The sequence below is a fragment of the Callorhinus ursinus genome, unplaced genomic scaffold, assembly GCF_003265705.2.
Source record: "Callorhinus ursinus isolate GAN/ISIS: 27379988/994484 unplaced genomic scaffold, GSC_fseal_2.0 scaffold15, whole genome shotgun sequence".
NCBI classification, from domain to species: Eukaryota; Metazoa; Chordata; class Mammalia; order Carnivora; family Otariidae; genus Callorhinus; species Callorhinus ursinus.
Genome location: NW_027397077.1, coordinates 23,374,887 through 23,392,750, shown reverse-complemented (window position 1 = coordinate 23,392,750; position 17,864 = coordinate 23,374,887). Strand labels below are relative to the sequence as shown.

At 38.2% G+C, this 17,864-nt stretch overlaps 1 protein-coding gene across 2 annotated transcripts in view; it reads right to left on the bottom strand.

Annotated features, from left to right (window-relative positions):
• TAFA1 (TAFA chemokine like family member 1) overlaps positions 1-1,151 on the bottom strand; it is a 511,832-nt gene extending 510,681 nt beyond the window's left edge. For both annotated transcript variants that reach the window (XM_025885559.2, XM_073901525.1), the window contains exon 1: positions 983-1,151. The gene's annotated coding sequence lies outside the window, so the exon portion shown is untranslated. The remainder of the gene's footprint in view (positions 1-982) is intronic.
• Positions 1,152-17,864: the final 16,713 nt, after the last annotated feature.

Genomic DNA, 17,864 nt, shown 5'->3' with positions numbered 1-17,864 from the left:
ATTTTTCCACTGTCAAATTATACACTACAAGTATTTCGACTATACATTTAAATCTGCTAGTGACCTCCCAGTGTGGTTTCTTTATTCATGGAAATTGGCACTCTTTCAAAAACTGTGATGTTCAGAAAGCAGAAATATACATCGTGTGTGTGTGTGTGTGTGTGTGTGTGTGTGTGTGTGTGTGTATAAAGACATAATACAAGATAATTTATGGGCTTTAGGAGAGGGATGCAGTCTTTAAAAGGGGGCTAGGACTATAATAGACAAATGGTGACAACCATAATTAAGTGCAAAGTAGGAAAACATTATTTTCAACAGCATGGTGCCTTTCATGCCTCACTCTGTGATTCAGATGGACCATTCACTTTATAATTAGTTTCACTGCCCACTGTTTACTTTTGTACACAACAGATTTATCCTCATTGTCTTCAGAACTATCAGTATAACATAGATGCATTCTCTTCAGTAGAGATAAATAGCAACACCCCTTCTATGAATCTTGAAATGAATGCATTTAGGGGCCTTTTCAAAGTACCCTGCAAATTATAGAAAGACAAAATAGAGGTGACTGTGGCATGCATTGACTACTTGTGAATTTCAGTTAAAAATGCACTAGAAATTCATCTAAACTTTCAAAAAGCCTACCACAATCAAAACTTAACAGTTTTTCAATGACTCTGCTTTCTCTTGCTCATTTCTTCACCCCTGTAGCTTTTAGCACTTAAAAAGATTACTGTGACTTCACATTTGCAGTATTTTTCTTCTTCTTCCTTTTTTTATTTAACTTTCTTTAATTCTCAGCATCACTTCCAAGGTTCCTGCATATCACTCTCATTGCTCACTCTCCTACCAAGAGGTTGTCTCTATGTTAATAGGTGTTTTCCACCAAATAATGCATCCAGCCTTACATAGTTCTCTAGATATGACTGAATAGGTTACAAATCTGCTTTCTGAATCTTAAATCCTTAAAGAGGCTTCTTACCTGAAAAATCCAGCCAAGAGCAGAGTACTCTATTAGTGTTCATTGGAAAGCTCTAACACTTTCTAAAATCCATCTGTGCACAATTGGAGATTTTTTTTAAAAGAGCTTCCCAATAATCTTCTTTATCAGGATTAAAAAAAAATATATGTTTTTCTCTTCCAGTGCTATTTCCACAGTAAAGAAGACATCGGGTTCATTCAGACTGTATTGTCAGAAAAGGAGCCAAGGTTTGAGGGGTGGAAACCTTGTCATTTTCACCTTTAAATCATCTCCTCGCGTCACCTCTGCCTGATGAGACCTTTGAAGTGATCCTGATGAGAATCAGTTTACAGTTAATGACGGACCATCCCCAGTCCCGTGCATTGGGGCAGAGTAAGGCAGCAAAATGTAGGAGCAGGGCTGCTATACGGTGCTGTAAGTAGCAGTAGTCTGTTTCAATACATCCCTCCTCTGTAAAGTATCACATGTCTTAAAGTGACATTACCCTCTATTACAGCTACAGTGAATTGTAATGCCTGCCCACTAACTCTTCAGCAACTCACGCAGCACTTTAACACTATACTGTCTGGCGTGTTGTGTTAGAGCTTTCACTGATACCGTTCATTTGCCAAAAGAGTAAAGAGGGAAGGAGAAACAAAAGAAAAAAAACATTCTGCAAAATATTGATAGTGTTAATGGGTGTTAGGCTTCTTAACAGTAAATGCAAAAGTGAACTACAGGCCATTTCTTACCTCTTCATGTTCTTTGACCCAGTACTTTAACTGGGTAGGAGAGTGAGCAAAAATATTGTTAGGTTTATACAAATTTAAGTCTGTCGATTGTTTTGGCAGCTAAATCTGGGAATATGGCATACTTGGAATACAATATAGATGCTTATATGCATAAGCCCAATAAAAACCTTCTGAGGTTTTTGAACATGTTTAATAAATAGAAACATGTCATTTTCAGCATCGAAGACTGGGTTTTGACAAAGAAATATGCTCAAAGCGTTTTTTTTAAATCTCCCTCTCCCTCCAATAACATGCTGGGGTTATTGGTACTGGGGTAACTGAACATTTTGTTTCTAGTACTATGGTTTGGACACTCTCTTCTTTGGAAATAAGGTGTGATTGTATCCAAACATCAACGATGCACGTAAGGTGACCTAGTTTTCACTTATAGACTGCATGAACAGAAATACTTATTCAGTTATTTCATGAATTGCTTATAAAGCACCTACTATGTGCTAGATGCTTGGGGACAATTTGGAAATAAGGTGTGATTGTATCCAAACATCAACGATGCACGTAAGGTGACCTAGTTTTCACTTATAGACTGCATGAACAGAAATACTCATTCAGGTATTTCATGAATTGCTTATAAAGCACCTACTATGTGCTAGATGCTTGGGGACAAGGCAGAGAACAAGGTCGATGTGATCCCCACTGTCATAGGTCAGTCTTTCATATTTTTTTCAAAATCAAGGTGGTTCTCATGATTTTCCCTCCTCACAAACCTTTTGAAATGCCTCAGAATACCTCTGCCTTGCACGGGTGTTATAAAGAAGGATCGAAGGGGCACCTGGGTGTCTCAGTGGGTTGAGCCTCTGGCTCTTGGGGTAGGCTCAGGGTGGTGGGATCCAGCCCCACGTCAGACTCCACACTCAGAGGAGAGTCTGCTTTAAGATTCTCCCCTTCTGCCCCTCCCCCCTCAAAATAAATAAATCTTAAAAAAAAAAGAAAGAACGGTTGATGCCACTGTACAACTTTGGAAACCATCACCTTTTCTCATGTTAAAGAGAGTGAAAGAGTGAGAGCCCCTACGGATGGGTCAGTCTTCCCCACTGGTCTTTCACAGCGCACAATGCACACGTAACAACACCAAAGTTACAGTTAGTAGTGCATGTTTCATTTCTGTGGTTCGTTATTGTTGCGTTGGTGATACATACAGGAATTGTACACCGACTGTGCAGGATCAAGACACAAATAATAGCAGTGCAGCAGCTAATGTTTATTAAATCTTTACTATGAGTAGCACTACTCTATAGTATGTTGCTTATAAGGTATAATTTAATCCTTTTTTACTAACCCCATAAGATAAGTGTTATTATTCTTCATTTCATGGATGAGGAACCCCAGGGGGAACAGGGAGATTAAGAAACTTGCTCAAGGTAATACAGCTTATAAGTGATAGAGCAGGTTTCAAACTCCAATGATCTGGTGCAAGAGCCCATGTCTTACACACTCATATAAAATACTACATGGTTGGGCTGACTGGGTGGTTCAGTCGGTTAAGCGTCTGCTTTCGGCTGAGGTCATGATCCCAGGGTCCTGGGATCGAGCCCTGCATCAGGCTCCCTGCTCAGCAGGGAGTCTGCTTCTCCTTCTCCCTCTGCACCTCCCCCCCTCCCCCCCTCTCTCTCTCTCTCTCTCTCTCTCTCTCTCTCTCCTCTCTCTCTCACACTCCCTCTCTAAGAAATAAATACAATCTTAAAAAAAATACTTCATGGTTAAAATAACCCCCCAAAAATAACCATTACATTTTCTCATTTCTTTACCATTAAGATAGTCTCAAAGAAGTATTATTCATTCATTCAAGAGGTATATATTGAGTACATTCCAGGCTTTTGAAATATAGAAGTGTGGAAGATAGTTTTTGCCCCATGAATTTTGGGGGGGAGGTTGTTTTTGCTATACTAATGTATGCAAACTAAAAGGAAGTTACTAATAAGGGCTGCCATTTTGAAAAAACTAACCATTATGTTCTTCCTTTCTAGGGATTAAATTAAAGCTAAACATAGTTACTTATCTACAAATTAATTCAATTTAATAAACTTGAAAGATGTACTAAAGGATTATGTTCAAGGCACTCAGATAAGCATGTTAATTTTTTTAAAAAGACTGGAAGAAAGACTTGCTCTTTCAGGCCTAAGTGACTTTCTATATATGTATGTGATGGAACAAGAATATCAACATAGTGCCTCGTTTTTCTTCCAAATACCTTGCAGTCCATTGTACTGCAGCCAATGACCATTTGTCCTAAATAATATAAGCATCAACAAATATTGGCATTTAAGGCAATTTAGTCTATTTAGTCTATCCCAATTATTTTGTGATAACGAACTACTATCACACTTTTCAAAGAAGTTGGCCTTTCCACCATCTGGCCATAGTAGGATTGTGTCTCCTGATTCCTTTATCATTGAGTGGGCCATAAAGTTCTGGCCAATGAAGTATCAGCAGAATTGATGGTGTCTTTTTGAGGCTGGAACATTTAATTGTTGAAGCAACACCCTCCTTTGTCTCCAGAACAGGGACTAGTCACACTATCAGCCTGGATCCTTGAATGATCACAGAGAAAACAGGCCCTCCCTTTTCCCTACCCGCCCATAATGGATATACACAGTGAATAAGAAATAATTTGTTCTTCAAGCAATTGAGATTTGGGAGCTATTTGTTATTGCAGCATAACCTAGTCTACTCTGACTGATGAAGATTTTAACTTACATTATCCAAGTATTAATTGAATGTTTATATTCTATACACTGCCCTAAGCTCTGAGGAGACAGCAGTATGCATATCAAACCAAGTTCCTGCTTTTTCAGAGCCCCTTGTAATGGAAATCCATTGGAGATTTTTTTAATCAGAGCAATGATAAACCCAAAGCATTGATTATTGCTGCTGGAATTCCTTTGGACTCTTATAAACCAGGAGTTCTAGACTGATCACCCATGTGGCCTATGGCTATGTCCTGCTCAGCCATTTTGTCATGCAGGCACAATATTTCAAAAGGCATTATTCCAGCACTATTGTTTTAGCCCATCTGGTTTCATTAATTCAAGATGCCTAAGCAGTTGGGTATTTGAATCATGATTCAAGCCAAACTCCTAAAGATAACACATTTCAAACACAGTATCTGTGTATATGCACATTTGTTTATGTGAGAAAGAGAAAAATTCTATTCATTAGAACTCAGCCCTATGGAGAAACCCACATTTGTTCCTAAGAAAAGCCCAGTGAAAATAACTGGGGGTAAAAGCCAAAACACTCAGAATGCTTAAATAGCCAAGAATATTCAGCAAATAATCCTGCATAATAAAAAAATGAGATAGAGAGATAGAGGATGTAACAAGGAGAAAACCAGGAAGGAGAAAGAAAATGGTAGGGGAGAGAGACAGAGATAGAAATACATTAGAGGCTCAGGAAGAGAAGGACCAAGAACAAATGTCAAAAGGGGATTTCTTGGTGGAAAACTATATCTTAGGGAGTGTGACTCTTCCCTGCCTCTCCAAATGATCATAAAAGTCTTAAGACAAAACCCTCACATATACTTTGTGTTATTAAGTTACCTGGGAAACCTGTTGAAGGGGCCAACTCCCCCATCCAGGCATAAAGTACCACAAGAAAATCCCTCATGTTCCTGATTACCACATTTCTCATTTCTTGGCATCAGAAATAAAAGCTATCAGGGGCACCTGGGTGGGTCAGTCAGTTAAGCATCTAACTTCAGTTCAGGTCAGGATCTGGGTCCTGGGATTGAGCCCCATGGAGCTCCAAGCTCAGCAGGGAGTCTGCTTCTCTGCCTCTCCCTCCGCCCCTCCCCCTACTCCTGCTCTCCCCCTCTCTTTCTCTCTCTTCCTCAAATAAAATCCTTTAAAAAAAAAAGCCATCTTATTTCAGCTTAAGACCAGTACACTTAATAATAATTTGGCTAATTTTAATTCACAAATATGCAGGAAAAAAATTCGAGAGATGCAACACTTTATGTCTATGCATATTTCTAAATTGAAAAACACCTAAAGGAATTTAAATAAATTACATCTGGACTAAGAAACATGCCAAGTTTCAATCCAATGCAAATTAAAGTGGCTTACATGTATACCATTTAAATCGTATTTCTTGAAATAACACATTTTGGTTGTGATTTCCCAACTCTGATGTTTTTTCTTGTTTCATTTCAATTGGTTAATGAAAATGGAGGCAAGGATGAAAGGATCATTGTCACAGCACCCACTCTCTAATCTATATGCCTCCTGTAGCACTGAAGGCCAATTTCTTTTTCTCTTTTTTCCTTTTTTTTTTTTTTTTGTAGTCACTGGGGCTACCTAGCAGTTGGCTGACAACGCCTATTTTAAATCATGTTCATAAGATGGCAATATAACTTTTCCCTTGGCTAAGTAATAATGTTACCCTATCTTCCATTTGTGTATGTAAATCATTTGTGTTGTTTTACTATTTTTTCTAGGACTCATCTGAAATTTTCCAATCTACCAAGCAGTCCTATGTGCCCTATACTAGATACATAGCAATATGCCTAGCTTGTCAGTCTTACCTTTGGGGCCTAAGTGATGTGTATATACTTGCCTTATTTCTCTATTCTATACCTGCATTGCTTCAAAATATATTTAAGCTAAGAAGAAGAAAAGCATGATGAAGAGAAAGCAGATGAAGTACAATAAGAGAACAGGAGTTATAATAATATATTGATGCGACCAAGGATATATATAATATATAGTAATATCATGATTAATATTATATAATGATGATGATGATACTGTTGTATTAATACCTATTTTGGGGGCACTCTTGCTATGTTTCAATCCCTGGCTGAGCCTTTACATTCAGTGTCTCATTTAATACTTACAAAAGGGCTAATAGATCTATATTTCAGTAATCTCTACTTTATGGGTAGAAACTCAGATTTCAGAGAAGTTAAGTATTTGAACTAATGTCACACCTCTAATAAGGTTGAAGGACTATGATTCAGACTTATCTTTGAGTCCCAGAACCTAAACTCCAATCAAGCAAATTTAGGCAAGCAATATTAGCAAGAAACAATACATTTTACAGGAGAAAAGACCAAATAAAGATGAGCCTGATGTCAATTTGAATATGAAATGTAAACCATCCAGTGATACAGAGAAGGCACTATTTTGACTCTAGGCTTCCTTTTACTATCTAGTGAAGTTAAGAAGAGAAAAATTATTTCTTAAAAATCCATAGCATCCACAAGGTAGAAAACAAAACAAAAAAAAAGCAAAGAAACAAAACAAAAAAAAGCCAAGCTACAGTTCAAGAGAAAATAAGAATCATTAATAGTAACAGAGAATGAACGGAGGCTAAATCATTTTCTGTAAAACTAGTGATACTTAGTTCTATATTGGGATCTGGATACATAAGGCAGAATTTTCAGGAACTGCAAGAAAAGGGAAATGGAAGACAAAATTTTTCTCAGGCTGGAAGGAAAGATAACCTTCATGTCAAAGTCTCATTTTTCACCTCTAGCAGCCTATCTCTACAATTACTTCATCAATTATAATTTCTCATTGCTTATCTTGTCTGTCTTCCAGGCAGAAGAGAAAGAAAGAATAAGGTCATTTCTTTTGTTCTTCCACTTCTCATCTCTCTGTTCTTCTTTTAGAACAGAGAGAAAGTTGAAACAACAGCTTCACTTCTCTGTAATCAAAGTAATAAATAAACTGTTGTGTTAGAGACCAAGTGGTCTCTTTATTACAAGAAAATAAACATATAAGTACATAAAGGTCATGAAAATGACTGCTTTGATGATAATCATAAAAACAATAACATAATTTCTGTGGTTCACAAAACTCACACATCCAAAGTTGTATTCATCACTGTTGCCTAATCCCAATGGGTTCAAGCCAGAAATGAAGACTTGTCTTTCCCCTCTCCCTCTCCACGAACTCCCACATCCAGTCACTTCCTATTAATTTGATTTTCTGTCTGTGTCTTACATCTGCCCATTCTCTCCCTCTTCATTCAAACACCTGTTTTGGCTACCATCATATTTCATCTGAACTATGATAATACTTTCCTAACTGGTCCACTTGCCTTCAAATGTGCACCTCTCACCAGTCCATCCCCATTCCGCAGCAAGAGGGAATGTGTCTGATGTGCATGTTGATCATGCCACTCCTGTACTTAAAACCTTTCAGTGGCTTTCCACTGAGCTTAAAATAAAGCCCAAATTTATGGCCATGGTTGAGAGGGCTCTGCATCAGCTGGCCCCTGTCTACTTCCCTGGCCTCATCTTTTACAACACTCTCACTCTTGACTCCTACTACAGTCTTCCCTTGGGTCTCTGAATACAGGGTAACTTGTTCCAGGTAGTCTTCTGTCCCAAAAGAGATCAGGTCCCCCTGGTACATGCTCTTGTAGCCCTCAGGATATCATCTCTATAACCTTCACCACCATTGTAAAAAACTGTTTCTGGAATTACTTTCTTGATTTCTATTTCATCTCCTTACTAGAGTCATGAGAGCAAGGAAAACCAGTATCTTATTTACTACTGTATCTTCAGAATTGAGCATATATATGGTACCTGGCATATAGCACACACTCAAGTGTTCGCATAAATAAATGAATACAATCAATCAAAAGTAAAATATGAGTTCACTGTCAAGATGGCATGCACAATAAACTGTTTTCTCTAGAAATAAGTTGATGGAGTGCCCTCCCCAGTACCGTTTGCTAGTTATTTTGATAGCCAATAGCATGCTTTTATAAAGTGGTGACATATCCCGGATGACTGCTTTGTTTTGTGTTGGTCAACTGCTATGACACTAAGTCAAGGAAATTGGCCCATACATTGTTTAAACCCATACATATCTGCCTTCTAAATTTGTGTTGGATTTTTTTTTCCTCTCTAGAAGAGAAGAAATGAAACTGTCCTGAATTGTCAGCCCTGGTTTTCAGTATTTGATATCCGAATACCATCTGATGATAGAGCTCACAGCTGATCCCTGAAGAATAAAGAAAAGTCTACAAATGTTAAAAATCAAAAGAAAGCACTTAGAATTTCATTATATTGAACCTAGAAGAGACCTTCTGCCAAAACCTCCTAGTCCAACCTCTCTGCTCTAGAGAGAATAAAAAGACTTAAGACAGGGAAAAAGCTTACCCAAGGGAATAGGGTGAGTTTAGTGGCCTGGGTGACATTAGAACAAAAGTCTCCTCATTTAATGGCTCTCTGTCTCTCTGTCTCTCTGTCTCTCTCTCTCTCTCTTAGCACTATCCTGTGGCACTTTCTGTAATGATGGAAATGTTCTCTGTGCCGGCCAAAAGGATACCCACTATCCACATGTAGCTATTAAGCACTTGAAATGTGGCCAGTACAACCAAGGCAATGAATTTTTAACTTTATTTAACTTTAATTAATTTCAATTTAAGTAGACACATACGGTTTATAGATACTGTATTGGATAGCACAATTCAAAAATATGCCAACTAGGTTAAGGAAAATAAAACCAGTGACATCAAATAATTTTCAGTAAGCTGGAAGAAAGATCTTGAATTACCTGATAGTAACCTCCCAGGACAAGAATAACATAGCAGGAGGTAGAATATTCTTGGTTTCAGTTAAGAGAAAATAACAACAAAAAGAATTCAAATTAGAGTATATAATAAAGAAGATGTATGATTTCTTAAAGGTTGAGAGTTCACAGGTAGGGCTCACCTTCCAAACTCCATGGGTTTGATTCAGTAACTCCACTAAAGCCTTCAAGGACCTAGCTCATTTTCAACTCTCTTTTTGCCTTTCAAGTTGTCCATTCTAAGGCAGGTTCCCTACCATGGATCAAACACAGCTGCCAGCCCAGCTGTCGGGGCTATGAGCTTCTTCATCCACATAATAGCAAAAGAAAGGAATGTTTTGAGTTCTGTTAGATGAGCAAGGAAGAGTCTTTCTTGGCTTCCCCAAGCAAACCACTTCTTGTATCTCTTTAATTTAACTTGGGTCACTTGCTCCTTGTTACCAACTGAGCTAGTTACCTTGGCCAGGGGAAAAAGATCACATTGTTAGGCTTAGAGCCACACCACATAGCCCATGCCCAAATAGAGAAAGAAATCAGCTTCCCTCAGAAGAGATGCATGGAGTGAGGCAGGTGTCACGGTCCTTAAAGAAAAAGTAGGACAATAATGAGAAAAGGAATGAATATTGAAGACATAACTATAGCAACTATAGCGTTGACTAAAGCTAATAATATTTTCATATGTATTTTTGGGACTGAAGTACTCTGATGGTTTTTTTCTACATATAAAGTGTTAAACAACAAAATTCAACCAAGTAAATCTGAAGATTTAATTGGCTTTATTAAGTGATTCATGAATCTGGCAGCATCACATCTAACAAGTGGAGGGGAACTCCAAGGAGATGTCCAAAATGGAAGGTTTTATAAGAAGGAGGGTGAGGCAAAAAAGTTATTAGCAAAAGAAAAGGAAGGATTATTTCAGACAAAGTCACCTTCCCTTAGGGGAAGGGCAGGGGGTGTTTTTAGGTAGATTACCTCATCTTTCTACAGAGTGGGAATGAAGAAGACCCCTGTGACAGATTACCTCATTGGTGCTGACCAGAAAATTCCTGACTCTTTAAGGCTACATTTTTGGGAAAGGTTGAAACTGCAATTAGATTAGGTATTAAGCCCTGGTATGGTGATTTGGCCTAGCATAAGTGACTCCATACAGGGTCTATGGTTTTTGGGGGGTTTTTTGTTTGTTTGTTTTGTTTTTCTTAATGAATGTAATATATTCATATTTTTAGAAGGTAGAAAACTCAAGATCTAAAGAGAAAAATTTTGAAGTCATCTATAATCTATCACACAAAAGTTACCACTACTCACATTTAAGTGTACATGTACTTTTCCAAACATCCTTATTTGGTCTTGTTGCTTTTCTAAAAATTGTACTTTAATATATAATATGTTTTATGATTTGCTTTTTTTCTTTGAAAGTATCATTTTCCAGTGTAACTATTCCTCTAAAGATGACCTTAATCTACATAACCAATCTAAAATACTTTCCTTTTTCTAAATATTTCACATCCCTTTGTTGCTTGTAAACTGTGGTTGATCTCACTATTGTGCCAGTAAATTTCCTGCTATATAAGACAAAGAATTAACTGTAGGAATGTTTTGTGTTTTTTTTTTTTTTCCCTAAAGAATCCTACCTGTACCAATGGTTAACTACAACAGACAAACATAAATCCTCTTTGCCTGGTGTGGGCTTATATCCCATTAAGTTTTCTTGACACCCTAAGTTTGTATATACTTTGTCTTCAAGTAAATTTCTTTACTGGTCTTTGTCTTAGTATCAGTATGGCTGATTATCTCTTTTTTTCTGGTTTGCACTTTAATTATGGGGAAAAGATAATTTCCAGAAATAGAAAAAAAAAAGAAAAATAGAAGTGTGTATGTGTGTGTATTTATGGATATACATATAAAAATAATCCATACCTCCTTGGGCCTCCCTCCTTTTATTTTTTTATTTTTTAACTTTGTCAGTAACACAGTATAATAGAAAAGCTAAGAAAACAGACTCTGGATTTCAGCCACACCATTTACTAACTGTTAGATCCTGTACAAATAATTTCCCCTAAATTGCCTCATTGATACCTAATTCAAAAGATTATCATTACGGTGTGTACCATAGTGCCTGACATTCTAAATCTCTATAAACTCTTAAAATTAACTTTGATTTATATGTATCACTAAGACTTAGCTCTAATTTTTTTTAAATATTTTATTTAGAGGGAGAGAGCATGAGTGGGAGTGGGGGGGGGAAGGGGCAAAGGAAGAGGGAGAGAGAGACTTTCAAGCAGACTCCACACCCAGTGCTGTGGGTGGAGCCTGACTCTGGGCTCAATCTCAGGACCCTGAGATCACGACCTGAGCTGAAATCAAGAGTTGGATCCTTAACCGACTGAGCCACCCAGGTGCCCCTAGCTCTAAATTTTAAGATGCTTCTCTTTGCTTTTGTAGATTCAACATTTTCTGTGTGAAACATTCTGTTCCTCCTTCCATTTCTACCTACCTTTCCTCTTCCGCTTCCACCTTCTAAATCAACCCACTTTTTTAGATTCAGTTTTGGTACTTCATTCTCCATGGAGTATTTCTTGGCTTCCCAAGTCTAGACTGGAGGCTGCCCCTCTGCAATCCCGTAAGATTCAATGTCAATTGCATTTGCTCCAGCATCTACTGCTATGTGCAATATATATCTATTTATTTGTCTCTCCACTAGACTATCTTTCATCTCTACATCTTCAAATAAAGCATGGTGCTTTCTCTTCATCAAATATATTATGCCTTTCTTGGCTCCCAGCTTTTGCACATCTTTTTCCCTCTCTCTGGAACATTCTTACAACCTATTCTTTGTCCAAATGGCTCTTTTAAATCCCTCTGGACTTTCCCTGTCCTTATCATTTTGTTTGAAAATATGCAATAGTTTTCCAACGCACAGGATATAATGTCTGATTTTGTTTTGAAACCATAGGCTATAGGTCCAGCATAACCAATTTATACTCATATTTCCAACCTAAATATCATTCTAGTACTCCCTACCCACTCCTACACTCACCATATTCCAGCCCCTCTGATATTCTCTCAGTAATACATTCAGGTATTCATTCATCCAGCAAGTACCCATTCAATGAACAAGGCACAAAGAACAGAACTCAAGAACTGGTGAACATGGTAATCATTACACCATCTCGCACACGCCAAATACTTTCCAGATGCAGGGCCTTTGTATATGCCATAAACTCCTGTTTTATTTATCACTGTTCACTCACCATCTGGCAATGTACCTGGCACATAGTAGGTGCTCAATCAATATTTATAGATTAGATGAGTAAATGAAAGTGTGAGTGAATGAATAAACATAGCATTTCTCATTTATTCATGTTTTAGGTGTTCTATGAATTTGCAGCAATATTCTGAGCGAGCGGTTGGCAGTGGGCTGAGCAGGGAGGAGGCAGGGAAGAATTTCAGATGATGTGTCTGTGTGTGTATGGGTGTTTGTGTGGGAATCTGAGTCTGAGAATGCCTAAATGTGCATCACCAACCACATCCCAGTGCCAGAGAGAAAGGCTTTTTGCACCGCTTCTTGTTTTCTCTCATCCACCCTTTTGTCCCTTTCTCCTAACACACCATATTGACAGTAGGCCTTCCCCACTCTTGGTTTCCACCCTCACATTCAGGTTTTTTCATACTGTAATGGTGACCATGTGGTATCTCTGGGAGTCCCGGCTTAGGGAGGAGAATCTAGCAATTACTAGTTTAGAGTAGAAGAGAAGAGAATTAGAAAAAGGAGTTCAAGGGAAACTTGGATGTGACTCTAGAGGGTAGAATGCATTTGAGCATGCCCCCACTTAGATGCCCCAAACTGGAGGTTCCAGTCTAGACTGTGAACTACAATAAACTGGGGAGTTTTAAAAAACCCTAAATTTCCAGACCTCCACCCCAAACCAATCACACCAGGATTGCTGGAGCTGGGACCCAGGCAACAGTATTTTTCAAAGCTCCCTAAGTGGTTCCAATTTATAGCCAACTTTGAAAATGACTGTACTAAAACAAAAACTTACTGCAGTAGACCTCTGGTCACTATAGCAACTCCAGAAATACCCATGATTTCTGTTAATTAGTTGCCAGCTACAAGGCATGTTCTCTGTGTTTAACTGGTTTAAGGTTAGCCCAATGCATCTTTATTGAATGCTTACTAAGTTCTTGATATGAGAATTATCATGTAAACCCCTAATTTATTAATTTGGGCTTTTTCCCCCTAGTTATTATTTAACTGTATAGATTATGTGAACTTCATGGTTGCCTCCTTTACATACATCACCCCTTCTTGATTTTCAGTCAGTGAGACACAATCCCTTTGCCTGGCCTAACTGCTGGTTTGAGGAGTCTCTCCCATGGCTCAGGGCAGCCCCAGTCCCTGACCATGATCAGAGATGAGCACAAACGTCAATGTGTGCCAATGATATGTGAGGACAGGTTTATAAAGACACTTCTCCATTCCTCTAAGACAAATTTGGGAAATGATTTTCTCTTTTTGTCCAGACCTGAACAATGAAGCCGGTCACTGACTCAAAATCATTAACAGGAACTTGGAGATCCTAAAGGGGTGACAGCCTTAGCACAAGGCTGATACCATGAAAAGCCAAGTGCGCAAGTGGTAAAAATGTCCTTCACTTAATCAAACCATCCTTAAAGTCCACACAACCCATACCAGACTTACCCTGTGATAGTTCAGGACACTTTGGGTAGGGCTTTCTGTTACTTGGAACCAAAAGGATCCTAATTAACAAAGCATTACTAGACAGCCTACAACAATGGAAACATAAAACTAAAAATATCCCAAAGATTATTTAATCCAAACTCATATTTTAAAAATAAGAAGATTAAGACCCAAAACACTGAAATGACTTGTGCAAGGTAACACAACCTACCTTGCCTTATTTTACCTAGAATTAGGTCTCAATCACCAATGTCCTCATTGCCAATCCGTTGTTCATTCTACTGAACTAGAAAGTTATCTTCATTGTGAACATTCACTTTAATTTTCCAGTGTTGCTAAATTAGGTGTGATGACCCTAATTTTTAAAATGTCATTAAATTTCCTTGGAAGGAACTCTCTCTAGAAATAGATATTCTCAGCACTCTCTTAAAAGACATACTCAAAGCCTGTGGATACCATCTGATTTTTAAATGCAGACGTCATAAAAGAATATGTAAAACTGTTGAAAATATGTATCACACAACCCACCCCCAACCAAAAAAATATTTAAGAGTTCTATCCAGTTAGGCTGCTTCAGTAAATTATGTTGCTGAATATATAAAATACTTGAATCTAAATTTAAAAATGCTCCCCCCCTTGATTAACCAGATTGTCCCCTCCCCTATATATAGGAACACTATGTGCCTGAGCCCACTTGCCATCTGTCACCACATTTTCCAAACTTCTCTTCCACCCCCTCCTCTTATACAATCTTATCACATAAAAATATTAGATTTTAGGGATTTGTATAATTTCATTAAATTTTCTGAGCCAAGTAAAAATGGATGAAGTATTGGTATATCAAACTGACTCAGTTTTTGAGTGCCCAACACATATATGTGGTAGCCAGTAATGTCTTTTAGGAAGAATTTATGTGGCCAGGAATAATAAGCTTTTTTCCCCCTTATTATGACATCTCATATTAGGAATTTGCAGATGTTCCCCCTGTTGCAGAGAGGAATTTGGAGAGCTTCCAGAGAATCCTGACTCATATATCATCCTATTGCTTTGTTTATTACCTTTTATAAAGTTTTGTGAGTTTTCTCAGATTAGAAAGATACTTACACGCCAACTGGGGATTATCCATGTTACTGCTTCCCCATCTCCTGCCACCCACAGTTTGAGAAATGGTTTTTAACCATCTAAATGCAGGGTACCTCTACTCACCCAAATGCTTATGACAGAAACTTAAGAGTCTTCCTTGGTTGCTCTCTTTCCTTCTCACATACAGTCCTTCAGAAATCCCAACCAGGGCTTTTGTTTCCAGACCACACACCAGGTCTTGGAGGAATAACCATTAGACTGGCTATAAAGTATCAAATGTACTACAGAATGAGGAACTGTTAGGGATGGCCCTCTGTACTTGGTTCTTTCCTGCTTCTCTGCATATGTAGGAGAAAGGCTTGGAAGGAGCATCTTGTTGTGTCTACCAAGCACCCTCTTTCTCCCATCCCTAACCCTGGTGGTACTGAAAGGCTCATCAGTCACAGTGCCCCAACCATTCCCTGATCACAGGGATGGTTAGATGACTCAGGCCTGCCCAGTCAGGAATTCCCATGCCTTGTCAATAAAGTTTGGTCTGACTGTGGGCATGTTACCCAAGAAGAATGCTAGGGAGAAAGAGATTTACTTCCCATATGACATAGACTTGTGGCTACCGGTGGCCATTTCTGTCTGCAATGAGCTAAAAATCTGCCCGTGGCAGCAGGGAGTATGGGGCCCAACCAGATGAGAAAGAGACAAATGAGGAACGAGAGATGGAAAAGCAGAAGGAAGGAGGAGAGTAGGGATAGTCTAAATCAGGGGCCAGCAAACTGAAATGTGTCTCTCGTTTACATAAATTAAGTTTTATTTCAGCACCAATACAGCCATTTTTTTTTAATGTATTATCTATAGCTGCTTTTAAGTTACTATGTTGGAATGTGGTCAGAGCAGATACCATGCCTAACTAAGAATGCCTGAACAAGGACACAAAATATCTTGTCCTTTTCAAAGATTTTATAATTTACTGAATGGTCAGGAATGCAAATACATATTTATAGCACACAAAGATAATGGAAAAAATCAAAATACAGAATTAGAAAGAACACATACAATCTAACAAAATAACAATGGTAACAGTGAGGATAAAAATGTTACTGATGAGGGCAGCTACCATTTTATTTATATCGTCACTCATCCTCCAGACAACCTTGCAAAGTGAAGGTATCAGTCAAGATAGGATAAGTTTTGCTACAGTAATAAACAAGCCCAACATCTCATGCCATATATCCACAGAGGATCAGCAGAAGACCCCGCTTATTGTTGATAGCCAAGGCCCCAGAAGGTAAAGGCTCCTTCTCAATATCTTTCTATATTTGATTCACTGAAGAAGGGGACCATAGTAAATGACACACTGCCTCTAAAAACTTCTGTTCACAAGTGAAACACATCACTACCACTCATTTTATTAGCCAACACAAACCATTTAACTGTGCCTAAATTGAAACAAAACAAAACTGGTGGAATGTGTTCAGAAGAAGATCTGGAAATATTTAGAAAATTCCAGGAATGTTTATCCAGGTAAGGGTTCTTAGTTCTCACCTTTCCAATGAGGAAATATAGTAAGAGAAGTTAGGAGACATCCTCAAAGCCACAGCTAACAAGTAGTAGTGTTTGAGTTGAGCCTGAGTCAGTATGACTCTAAATTCCAAGCTCTTTTATGTTCTACCTTGTCAATATCTTTTCCCATCAGCTTCATGCCGGAAAATATTAGAGTTTACCAATGAAAGGAACGGTAGGTTGCATGATGGAGGACCAACAAAGAGTTGTAGGCCTGATGAGCTTGTAAATAGCAAGCACTTTAACCTTTTTGGTAAGGACATTTACAATAATACAACCAGTGTTTACATAAGATATGGATGGTGGTTTTGACTAGAGAATTAGACTCGGGGTGGGATGACTGAAGGGAGGGAAGGGCAGTAGAGAAGCAGGAATAAGATAATACAATTTAAAAAAAATAAGGGATCAAGGGAAAAAGAGAGAAAGGGAGAAAGGCAAGAGGGAGAGAGCACGAGAAAATGAGTAGCTGTGAGGGAGATTTTAGACAGAGACAGTTCCTGTTCTTGAGTACCTTAAGTATAATTCTTTCCTAAAAGGTTCAGGTTCAAATATTTATGAGACAGAGTTACTATTCCTTTTAGAGGCTTGTCAAGTGTAAAAGAGGAGGAAAAATCTGTTTGTGAAGTGAGTTTACAGTATACTTAAAGTTTATTTTAAAAATAAATAGGACTTGATAGATAGGGCAATAAACAACAGGCCCCACCAGTAACCTGCCAGGAGCACTAACAGGAAGCATCTGTAGGCTGCCAAGAGCCAAAAATAAGAATGAACAGTTCTTACTGTCAGAGAGTCACAGGAACATTCGCAAACAAAGAGAGTATTTGGGGTCCAGGATTTCGAAGCCAAGTTACTCTGTCATGAACACACTCACAGTTTATGTAGAATACACCCACGCAGGTAAAGTCACATCTGAGTCAGATGTTGCTGGCTTCCTTTGCCATGAATCCCAGGTTTTGTTTCAGATTGAAATTGTTACATGGCATACAAAAATATGTAGAGACCTTTAGAAAAATTTAATCTTGTAGGGATATTAAACTTTGCATGACCTCAATAATTACAGACATGAGACCAGAAAAGGGTCTATGTGTTTCCCTCAAATATTTATATTTAAAATTGCTTATATTTATTAAATGTATACAAGTGTGACTCATTATTTATGTGTGTCTACTATGCTGGGCAGGATTGCAGGACCTGGAGATGCAGATGTGAAGAAGAGAAATGATCTTTCT